The sequence below is a fragment of the Cupressus sempervirens genome, chromosome 4 (assembly GCF_028749045.1).
Source record: "Cupressus sempervirens isolate cs-2001-9-10 chromosome 4, ASM2874904v1, whole genome shotgun sequence".
Classification (NCBI taxonomy): Eukaryota; Viridiplantae; Streptophyta; class Pinopsida; order Cupressales; family Cupressaceae; genus Cupressus; species Cupressus sempervirens.
The window spans coordinates 788811141-788824036 of record NC_143121.1 but is presented as its reverse complement, the minus strand read 5'-3'; the positions used below and the strand labels follow the sequence as shown (position 1 = coordinate 788824036).

General features: G+C 31.7%; 2 non-coding genes across 2 annotated transcripts; both read left to right on the top strand.

Annotated features, from left to right (window-relative positions):
• Positions 1-6928: 6928 nt before the first annotated feature.
• On the top strand, positions 6929-7001 carry TRNAA-CGC (transfer RNA alanine (anticodon CGC)). The gene has a single exon. It is a non-coding gene; the product is annotated as a tRNA-Ala (tRNA).
• Positions 7002-9842: 2841 nt separating this feature from the next.
• Positions 9843-9915, top strand: TRNAA-CGC (transfer RNA alanine (anticodon CGC)). Its single transcript has one exon. It is a non-coding gene; the product is annotated as a tRNA-Ala (tRNA).
• The last annotated feature ends 2981 nt before the right edge of the window (positions 9916-12896 follow it).

The following is a 12896-nucleotide window of genomic DNA, read 5'->3' as shown; positions in this document are numbered from 1 at the left end:
CATTTTTGCTATCATTGTTGAACTCTTTTAGGCCAATTTTATGTTTGATGATTAGTAGTATTGTTTTGAGTTTATCAAATATTGTTTCAAATTTAGTTGATTTTATGATGAGATTACTTAGTACTCTATACTTCATATATGCATTATTATAGTGTTTTCAGCTATTGATGATGATTAGTTAGATGGATTATATTATGTGTTTTCTTATGGATACTTACCCCATACTACATGTGTATGGTGTGCATGTTTGTTTTCTTTATGTATGGCATTTTTTATGTGGTTAAGGAAGGGAGTTATAGTCACCTACTAGTTGGGATCTACATGATGCACCACTTCCTGCCATTGCATGTTTAACTTAGAATATTGTGTTTGTACATGTGTGGATTTTATACTGGTTGCAGGTATCGGGTATCGACTTTCCTGAATTGCCAGGATGAGCGTACCCTATCACATTATCTCAATGGTAAGAGAGGGGATATAAATTCTTAAGTCCAAATACTAAACCTTTAAGCCATTTGTCCTAGAAAATTAGGACAAGTATCTGAGTTGACTACCTTCTAAATACATCAAATGACATTAATTCATGGTTATAACCCTTTAGTTTCATTTTGTATGTGTTTTTCTATGATGGATTTTTTGCATTTTATTTTATGAGTCTTTGGTGAATTTTCTATTAATTAAGTCTAATTAAAATATTAAATTAATGATTTAATTTAATGGAAATTTATTATGATATTTTAATATTTAGTTATATTTAATTAATTAAATAAAAAGATTTAAATTTGAAGATAAAAGTTATAAGTGAACATGATAATATTTACTTAATTTAATAATAATATATTTAGAGTTCATTTTTAAATAAATGTTAAATATTGTTATTATTTGAGTTAATAAATATTTTATTTATTAACGTTTCAAAAATAAATTAAAAAGTGAAAAGATTAATTTATTAGAAGTTGTTAGATTGCATGATGTATGCATGAGATGAAAATATAATAAATTAATTAAAAAGATAAAACAAGTGAATTTAATAAAGATATTTTAATTGCATAATGTGTGCATGAGATTAAAATGTAATAAATTAATTAAAAGAGAAGTCAAGTAAAAATTAAATAAAGTTATTTAATAATTCATAAACGTGTTATTATTTGTAAGGCGGGCGGGCCTTGTAAAAATAAACACCAACATTTTAAAATTTTAATTTGTTATTAAATTTAATTTTTATTAAAAGTTTTAATTATTAAATGTTATTCATTTTCATTATTATTTAATAAATAAAATTTTAGTTACTATTTTAGTTCTTTAATAATTAATTAAAATATAATTAGTTTTTTTATATATTGATAATAATTAATTAATCTAATTAAATTTAAGCTTATTAATTTATTTATTAATGAAAGTTATTCAAATAGAAATGGTGATTTATTTAATTATGAATAATCTTGATTTTTAATAAAATTGCAAATTATTTTAAATTGATGGAATTATCTTAGTAATTTAAATAAATAAGTGATTATCCTTAGAATATTTTAGGGAAATTGACTTAAATTATAATGGGGTTAATTCTACATTTAATTCGAATAAATGAATGGGTTAACTTGTAGGGTAAACTAGGAATCCTATTTTTCTTACTTAAAAACATACTCCAAAATGAAAACTCAAACCTTATATTTAACTTAGTCATGTGCTTTCAAAACAAACCAAAACATGAAACTTACACTTTGTATCTGTATGTTGATTGTGTTTGGGGTTTGAGGTTGACTAGATTGTTGACCAATTCTAGGATGTCTACCAGAGGCTTGCGAGTTCTTTGAGTGTGGTATCATGCTAATTGATCTCAATCTTTTTAACCCAACCATGGTAATGTGTTTGGTATGCTCTATGATGTGTGTTGATCTATTGATTGTTATTGCTTTCTAGTGTTCTTGTGTGGCACTGATGTGAATGTATGACCTACTTGACTTAACCATTTTTGAATCCTCAATCAATTATATTTGAATTTTTTTATAGTCGCTTTGATAAGACTGATGTGTTTGGTTACTTTTTTCTTGGTGATGTCATATTGTGACATGTTTGACTTAACCATTATGAGTCTTCAATCAATATTATTTTGGGATGCTTTCCAATTTCTCGTAGAGAACTGATGTGATTATTGTGAATTATCTTTTGATGCTTTCTAGTCACTTGTATAGGACTGAGGTGATTTTATTATGATTCTTTGATTTGTGATTTCATGAGCTTAGGGTAGGTAATCTACATGTAATGTTAGGAAGTGGCTTGCAATGGGGGTCAGGGCCCTAAGTGGTTGCCAGGGTAACCCATTGTAAGTTGTTTAATAAGTGAAAACATTACACTAAATGAGAATAAAATGAACCTAATAAGAGTCTTTGTATGTTCTCGCCCATGCCTCAAGTGCTAGTATAGACTAGCATGTGAGTGGAGAGAATGCTTGGTTGCAACCTTGCATCTGTAGTATGCCTTGTCAGTACAAGAGGATACTAGTGGTTGCATAGGGATCACTAGGGGGCTAGGGTCCTAAGAGATTTCCATGGTAACTCTAGCGTGATTCGTGCGATGACACTTGCCCGCTTACATAATAGGTTTCCTACGTGTCTTGTGTGCCTCTGGGTATAGATGTCGATCTATTTTGGAACCCTTGAGTTAGAATACGTTTAGGATTTCTTGGACTTAGAGAGTACTTTTGATATTTGGTTTGATATCCTATTGGGACTTGAGACTATCTCCTCAGTATGGTAGGAGTGGGCCATTTAGGTTCCACACGGTTGGGTGGTAGTTCTTTTTACTCTTACCATTGAGATCCGTCTGTAGTCATTGTGGCTAGAGCTTCCTTGTCTGCATTTCATTTCATTCTATCTATGTATCATTATGATGGATGGTTATATTTTATGATGGATGTTTATATCTTTTATGATATATGTATATGTCATGTATGGTGGATGGTTTCATTTATTTTATTGTACATTGTATCATGGGTCCGAGGAGGATGATATATTTTTGTTTCTACATATGTATATTCTTTTAGCCTTTCACACCCTATGACATGTACAGTGGATGATTAACCATTCTGAATTTCATTTGCCAAGAGGCATCTAGAACAAATGTATATTATTTAAATGGACATTGGACTTTTTAATTATTCTTTCATGTGGATGTGGTATTTGTTACACTTAGTCTTAATTAAATTTAAATGCGACTCAATGTCTTAGGATCCTTTAGGAATGTAACTTGTTATGTATGCTTACAGTTGATTGTATGTTATTGCTTCCACTACTTTATGTTGACGTATATGTTATTCTTTCTTTTTTTTTTTAAATGTTTGGAAAATTTAGTAAAACTTTAGGTTATTTCTTTTGGATCCCTTGGCGGGGCGTTACATCGTTGTTGAGCATATGTTGCTACTTCTCGTTTCTATTGAAGTACCTCAAATTGGCATTTCTCTATCACCCTAAGATAGGTTACATTCTCTCTAGCCCCAAGTTGTTCCACAGTCATATCTTCTACAACTTTATTCATCATTTCAAGGGCTAGATTTAGCTGACTTCTTATCCTCTCATTAGAAAGAAGCTCGAGGCAAAATAGTCCTTTCCACCCTAAAAACCACTGTGTTACTTCACTAAAATCAGGACTTGAACAAAGCCAATGATACAAAACCTGTTGCCACTTTGGAAAAAATGTTGTCTCCAACATTGTAACTATATGATAAATTGGAATAGCAGATGCCCAAGCCATAACCCAATTAAATTGGTCTTATTGTTAATTAGTTGGGTTGATTACAAATTCCTATAGAACTTTCATAATATTAGGTATGATAAAATGAACAATTAGCTACTCCCAGCTAGCAGGATCAAATATAGTTTTCCAAGGTGATAAAATTGCATATGCAAATGCATCACTTGCATGCCAGGCTTGAAGTGCATTCCCCAACTTATAATGAATGGTTGGATATAAAGGCTCCATACACTAGCCCAACAATGGAAATAAACCATAAACAACATTAAAGGAAACATAGGCTTTCCCATGTAGCAACTATGATCTAAAAGCAATATATTTTATTTAAAAATTTGCCAAGTTGTCACAGTTTCAATGGTCTATTCTAATGGCTAGCCATTCCTTTCACAGCACAATTGTCGCAATAGTGTCATAACTATGATAGAAATATCTGACAGATAACTGTCACTTATACAACGTTATTGTCGCATACACGTCACAATTATGATGGTTGACTAGAAGTTGAAACTGTCGTAACTATGATGGCGTACTATTGAAATTGCAACATTGTGGGCATATACCCTTGTCCCTCCGTTCTTCCAAGAACTATGATAGTGTTAGAGGTCACCATTATGACGGTTGCCCTCACCATCACAATTTGTGACATAAAAAGTCTAACGATCATCTGACAGAAGCTAATTCGTGGTTCTGTTGTTAGGGCAATGGGTAGATGTCGCAATTATGATGACTTTCTATTGCAAAATGGATCCAAATGTAGTAGTTCTAGAATGTATGAATGCATAGATGACATCATTTATGGAAACACTACATGTAGGTATGGTTGCATGGAGTTAATCTCAATTTTGATTTAAAAATAAATAAAAATTATTTAAGTCATAAATATAGATAACAAAGGTACAATTTTAGACCATTTCGCAAGAGTAATATATATGGCCACAATTTTGGATATTGGTAATATCAAGTTTATAGATGGTATAATCACATTCGCTCATGTTAAGGTTATAGTTGGCATATCTTTTGGATACAAATATCAAGACATGTCAACATCAAAGACTATAGAGATTGACATAGATTTCATGAAGTGTAAAATCATTAGTGATGTCATACCAAAATTCATGATCCATTGTTCCGTTCAGTTATCTAAATATTCTTTTAACAACAACAAACGTGTTTCCTTAGTTCAACTTAAAATCTAACAACAATTCCAACTTCATTAGACATATAACATCTTGTATGAATAAGATATTACAATCCATAAATCATAGATATGTATCTAGTCTAATTAGTACTCTAAGATTCATCATTATTCATAAATTTACATCCAGTACCCATTAGTTTTCCAACTAACTTTGAACCTTACATACCAAGTTTCTTTAATAATTCTTTTACTAATTTTTTCAGTGACATGAAAATCCTTCTCTCTTAATTTGAGAAGATTGCAAACCAAGAAATAATTTCATATCTCTTATCATGAAAAGTCAAATTATTTCTACATCTCACTAACAATGTCTAAACTTATCTTATTATCACCACAAACAATTCACCAATTAAAATGCTTTCAAAATTTACTTTAAAGTGCAAATTACTATAGGCAGCACATTTGATGAATCTAAGCTCTAATAAATATTTGTCTAATCTTTCATATTAGAATCTAGGGGATTTCTTTAACTTGTATAAATCTTCCTTCAATTGGTAAACCATACATTTCTAATTATCCACAATAAATCCATTTGATTGTTCAACATAGACTTCTTCCCCCAAGATATCCATTTAGAAATGTTAATTTAGCATCCATCTCATATACCTTGATATATTTGTTAGCAACATAAGCAAGAAACATTCTAACAACTTGAATTCTAGAAACAAGTGCAAATGTCTCATCAAAATCTATATCTTGCATTTGTGAACATCCTTTGCAAACCGATCTAGCTTTTTTTCAAACCACTTTACCATTTCCATTTAACTTGTTTCAAAAGAATATATTTAATTGCAATAATTTTCTTCTTCTTTAGGTCTAAGAACTAGAATATATGTCTTATTCTTCCCAATATGATATAATTTCTCTTTCATAGCTTTAATCTAGTTATCATATTTGTAGGATTCGTTAAGGCTTTACTTGATAAATCAAACAAATTTAATCTCTAGAAACCTTTCCTCTAGTCATATCTCCCTAATTTTTATCACCAATAATTTGGTCCTCAATATGATTAAGTTTTGCATACCTTAGAGTCTCAGGGGCATGACTAATCAACTTCAATTCCATTGTCAATCTCTTTAAGCAAACATTCATGTTCTCTATTCTAATTATGATTTTGTTTTTCTACAATCTTTAATAGTTTATCTTCTATTGGCAAGCTAGAAAGTATGAGTCCATAGATGTCATCACTTAAGAAAACCCTACATGTAGGTATGTTCGCATGGAGTTTAATTCAATTTCTATTTTTTGTTGAAATGAAAATTGCCTAAGTATAAGTCATTAATACAAACGACAAGGTATAATTTTAGATGATTTCCCCTAGAGTAATATATATGGCCACAAATTTGGATATTGGTAATATCAAGTTTGCAGGTGGTATAATTATGTTTGCTCGTGTTAAGGTTATAGCATATGTTTTGGATAAGAAATATCAAGATAGGTCAACATCACAGAGTATAAAGCATAAGATGGAGACTGAGTATTTTGGCTAAGGAATTGAATTGCTTTATTGACAATGTAGAGATGGCATCCTAGATGTTAACCCTTAGCATATTTTTATAATATGTTTTGGATAAGTGTTTACACATTTTTTCATGGAGTCAAACTTGACAAAATAATTAGATGGGTATATAAGAAAGACATTTTGGTTATGTGAAGTATAACTATAATATGATTATGAAATACGAGCTTTATGTATGAGAGTATATTGGTATTTTGTTGTTGCATGGACATAATCAAATGTAAGATTCATAAATATTAATCAAAACTTAAATATATTAGTATAGTCATATCGATATATTATATCAATTTTATATTATTGTATGAGTCAATACACTATGAAATGTAATCCTAAGACTATAAAGATAAAACAATGCTTCCAACAAACACGACAATACATAGATAAACTACCTCTAGAGTGTAGAATTTGTTACCTTATCTATGCTAGATTAATAATAAATTAGAAATATGGAACCATATCGTGGGGATGTAGCTCATATGGTAGAGCGCTCGCTTCGCATGCGAGAGGCACGGGGTTCGATTCCCCGCATCTCCAACAATGATCTTTATGAGAGCTTTTATAATGTCTTCCAATTTGTCTAAACCTTCTATAGATTCCAATTAGACCATGGTAAGGGAAAAGTAAATGATGTACTGTTTTCAAAACTGTCAGGCAGAAAATGTATAAAGAGTTCAGTTAAAAATTTCTTTGATCAGAGACGTCAAATTTGATGTTCACTACAGTGTCCATACTGTTTAACCAAACCTCTGAAAGAGATTTGAGATTTGAATAACCGCAGTGCATAATTATAATTGGAGAAATGTTCAACAATGTTTTGGGTTTCCCCTGCTCTAATCTACTGTTCCACTGTCTGGCATTTTAATGTCTTTGCTTTCAGATGAGTTGAACAATTTTCCTCCTCCCTAGATGAAAATAATCAGCTACATAAAGACGGGTATTATCATTGAAAATGACATGCCATTTCCTATCTCAACCATTACTTGAATTCTTCATATTTTAAGTTCTTGTAAGATGTGCTTATATGTTGAGACACCATGAAAGTTCTAAGAAATGAAAAATTAATGTCAATCCATAAACACAACAGCTTTTGCGTTTTTCAACTTAGTGTTATCCATAAACTTCAACATGGAAGGTAAACAACAATGTTAGAGCTATATCAAATAGAGTAAGCTACTAGTTTTGAAAGCATATCAAATCAAGGAAAACAAGTGCAAGTTGACTACCTGGGTAATGCTGTTAATAGTTTTCATAAAAGCATATCTTGTTGTGAACATGGTGAATTTTAGACTGGTCTTTTCATCTGATTTGAAAGAGAACCAATTGCTTGAGCATTCCTGTTACGAAAATATTTAGAATATAACAGTACTTTTGACTTGACCCAGTACTAGGAGTAGGGACTTGACAGTCAATATGATAAGTACTATTTATTGGAGGTAATTTGCCAGCAATAACAATAACAACAACAATTGTAAAGTTGGCTGAACCCCACCATAGTTTCCTTGCAATCCAATTATGAGCTCTATAATTTTATTGTGAGAAATGTGAACCTGGGTAATGCTGTTATTAGCCTGCCTTACTGGTCTAGTTGCATTTTCTGTAGGCCGCTTTTGCAAACATCACATGCATGTTTCCCCATTTCTTTGATTATAAAGACATCAATATAGTAATAGCAAATCCTGTCCATGAAAGAGCAGATTAAGCTTGTTCTTTCAAAACCCTTTTCTGATTTGTAATTATGTTTTAAAGCATTTATGTAAGAAAAATCAGTCATCATTTGATAGACCTTCAATTGTACAATATTGGCTTAGTGTGCCAAATTTTCTACAGCTGAATACAATATTTACAAGCCTCGAAATTTTGAGGTCCTTGGTTGTATATTAATCCAGAAATAATGGGTTTATAAGGTCAAATAAAGAGTAGTTATGGTAGTTAACTTTGAAGTGGCTATCAAAATATTTAATATTGGTTTTAAGCTTGATTATTAATATTTATGCCTGTGACATCCATTTTAATTGTCTTGGGCAGTATTCAATCCTTTTATCTAGATATCAGGATGCTTATTTTATTCGGTTGAAATTGTGAAATTTGCAGCTTAATGAGCAGCCAAAAAAAGACAAACAATATCCCTGTATGAACAGAGTAGTTAATGATTGAAACTAGAACGAGAAAAACAGAGCATCAGCAGTGAAAATTGCTTCAGATTTTATTAACAGCAGCAGCAGTATTATTAACAAACAATACAATAAATGAAAAGCCTAAAGCTAATCGCTGGAGAAAATCTGATGTTTAACTGACACATCAGCCGGTTAACCAAGACTAGGAACTATGTCTGGCATAGCATTTTGATTTAACAGAACTGGAAGCAGTGATCCAGAATTAATGCATGGAAATCCGGCAGAAGCATTAGAAAACTCTGAGTTGGAGTTGGAATTAATTATTAATAGAAATAGGTAAGATTGGATGGATCAATTGTAGTATATTCAAACCAGTCTTATACGTCTATTGAAGTGTCAATTTAAGCCTTTTTAATTTACATTCAATGTGGAAAATATTAATAGAATTAATTTCTTTTTAATTATGTTACAAGTGGGGTTGTTGTTATAATGAAAGATCAACTTATCAATGTCTGATAAAATTATTGGACTTATTATACAATTCATGGCTGCTAAATCTTACCAGAATACTGACACGCTGCCAACAATCCTCCTAATATTACTTACCATAGACCCACATCATTCACAAAAAAAGAGTGAAATTTGAGCTCAAATCTGACAAAACTACCGGACTAATAGATTTGACGATGACAAATCATACCAGAATACTAACACACTGCCAACAATCCTCCTCCTAATATCACTTACCATAGACCCACATCACACATAAAAAGAGTGAAATTTGAGCCCAAAAAAAGAGTGAAATTTGACCCCAAATCTTTGTTATGATGCCCCACTTTATCTAATGACCTATTCTAATGGATAAATAGAGAATATTGCAAAAAAGGTGGTCTACCATAAGGTTATAGAAAAAGAAAGTCTGATACATGGGTAAAATACAAGTATGCATACAATTTAAAATAATAGACCTTGTTTATTTTATTTTCATTCTCTTTTGTTCTTCTCTGCATCTGTAATTTGAAATGAGTGCTCAACCCCTACAGTCTTTGAAAACAAAGACCATCTGTCAGATTTACTGGTGTCTTTCATCGCATGGATAATGTGTTAAGCATATCAAATACAGTACATGGGTCAATTGGGCTAGTCAACTAAATAATCTAAGAGGGAATATGGAATACCAAAAGTAATCAAAAGTAGTTGTTTTATCTATGCTAGATAAACCTGTCTCTATTACAGTAAAAAAATTTGAAAATAATCAGAAGGGGATGTAGCTCATATGGTAGAGCGCTCGCTTCGCATGCGAGAGGCACGGGGTTCGATTCCCCGCATCTCCAATCGTCATTTTTAAATGCCTTTCAAATTGTCCAAGCCTTCTATATGTTCGAATGTATACGTGAAATAGAAGCCAACTGTATCTGCGAAAATCGAATGTTCAAGTAGATTTATCTCACTCTAAAATCGACTGAAAGAAGCTTCTGTCTCCTTGTCTAGTGAAAATCCTTTTTGTCCAATATTTATGATCATATATGATTACCTTTTTTGTTGAATATGGTGATATTGCTAACTGCTGCATTGAGAACAGAGAGAAGCATACCCTCTTTCTCACTGCGCTCAAAACTTCCAAGACCCTCAAAGTCTAAGTGCACATAGAGGCACCTGTTGTCTCCGAGAACATCTTCTCCATCACTGGAAATAAGAGTCATCCAGACACCATCTGTGCACTTACCCCCCTTTGCAACATCAAGCAAGGAGCTTGACAAATGGTTCAACAGATAAGACTTACCCCTCCTCTGCTTTTCCATGAACGAGATCACCTTGATTTACCTTTCCAACTGTTAAGAACAGCATCGTAGAGCCCAAAACGCAATTGTTTTGTGAGTAATACGCAGTCAACGTAGCTAATTTCAGGAGGTATTTGAAGTCCATGCTTTAAGCAACCATCCCATTCTCTCTGCACCAGCTATTTGAATCGGTACAAGGCCAACTAGTTTACGAACCCAAACCCCCATTTTTATCTTACCATTGTCCGCCATTGGAAGTGAATGTCAGCGATCCATTCGAGTTACACATATTTCTACACCCTCCACTTGAAACTGTAGCTTCAAGTTTGAAAATCTTTCTCTTCTTTGCTTGAATTGTCTAATGAGCACTCTTGGAGCTCACTGGCGAGCTCAGAGCATATAGACTTTTGTAGAAATGTTTTCTCTTATAGTTTGTGTAGAGAAGGCTAGGTTCTAAGCTACAACCAGGATGCTTCACGGATAGTTAATAAACTAAAACTTAATTATGATAGATCACATGCTAAGGCATTAGTTCATTTTCGAGTGATTGATTACTTCTAATAGCTATTCTGAAATGTAAACATCTACTTGAAGACTCCACTATGTCAGATATATTTATTTGATTGTTGGATAACTTAATAATGTATTATTAGGCATGGTGTAAAAGCTCCTTAGAGTTGCTTATTGGAAATAGAAATTGATGCCACTTACTAGAAGTATCAGCTTTATGTTTAACATTGAATGGTAGTATTTGAATCATGTACATTGAAGTATGTATGATGTGTAGGTCTATATCATTGGGTAAAAGTCATGTTTACACACTCTTTTATGGATTAATTACCTTCAACCTTTGATTATAGTGTTCAATTCCACGATGGTTGAATTGTCAACTAGGGTTTCCATGTATAATTTATGCACTGCATGCTCTAATGTGAGGTGGAAATACCTATTAGGATTGAGACATTGCATATTATGTTTTATTATGATTTGTGTATTATTGTTTAATTATGGTGAGGTCTTTTTGGGTCCTTACATAAAAGGCATATCAAACTATATGAATAAATAAAGGAAGCGTTATGAGGTTGACATGTCGGATAATTAAGAGGACGATTGCATTCTTTAATATGTATAGTATGTGTATGAGAATCGTGATGTGTTATGTGTTAAGGAGAGCCTTGGCATAATGGTTCTATATGAATGGAATAGAATCAGATTTTGGGTCAATGCAATAAGTTGGGTCTCACTTTTGGCCAAAAAGTGGAAGTGTTTTTCCTGTTTTTGAATTTTTCTATCAATTGATGTCAAAATTTGAGATATTTAGAGATTGAATATAAAAAAAATTCAAAAATAAAATTTTTAGTGTTCGGAATCTAGTTTTTGAATATGTAATTTATTTGTGTACCCATATGATAGATTATTTTTTTGGTATAGATATTTAAAAACCACTTTTTCAAAATGCATGTTTCAGACACCGTAATTTGACACAAATAAATGATTTTTTGCAAATCCTTTTAAAGGGAGTTACCTAATACACCTAAGATTGATGACAATATTTTTTCTTAATTTTTTATTGAATAATTTATTTTTATTAATTATTAATTAGCTATAAAGGTAAATTTAAAAACCTCTCGTGTACGAACCACATAATTTGATCAAAAAAAAATTTACATCAAAAGAATTGTATGTAGATTGATGACATATAAATTAGTTTAAGAAAAATTATAAAATAAAAAAATTATTAACGTATTAGTGAATGCCACTTTTTAACATTTAGGAGATAGTTTTGATTAATAAATAATGGAAAAATAGCAAATAAACCAATAACACTATAAAATTTACATTTTTGGAATTAGAATAGTAAGACCTATAATGGGTTTTTGTCTCATCAAAAAATTCAATGGAGATGACTATAAAAAAATTACGACAATACTAGAAATTGTCGATTAAATGCCTTAGAAAGAAAAAAGATTATAAAGGCATGGCTTGGTGAGACCAAGCCTATGCCATGTCTTTCCCCAAGGCAAAACCCCATGCAAAAGTTGGGTGCCATACCAAATTTCCGCTCATGTCTCAAAAATCGGGCACCCGATTTGTAATTCAAAAATCGGGTGCTCGATTGCTTTCAACCATTGTACCCGATTGCTTAAAAATTGGGTACCCGATTTCAAAATGAATCAGGTACCCATTTCTAATGTACTCGTTGGACCCCAAAAGCTACCCCACAGACCAAGTTTCAATGATTGAAATGATTGAATAACAATTTCGATCTGCAATAACGAATTCTGTCATGCTTATTCTATTTTCTTGTCCTCTTATACAATTTGCAAGCTACTGATTCAAATTCAAAATTGGTGCAAACATGGGATCAAAACAACGAAGAAAGAAGAAAACAAAAGTTCTGACAGATGAAGAGATTGCATCAAATAAAGAGAATGAAGCATGCCGTCAACAAGAGAGAAGATAGAGAATAAGAGATTTGAACAATGTTTCAAAGGAGAAATACATTGAAGATACCACAATGGATGAAGAGGTCA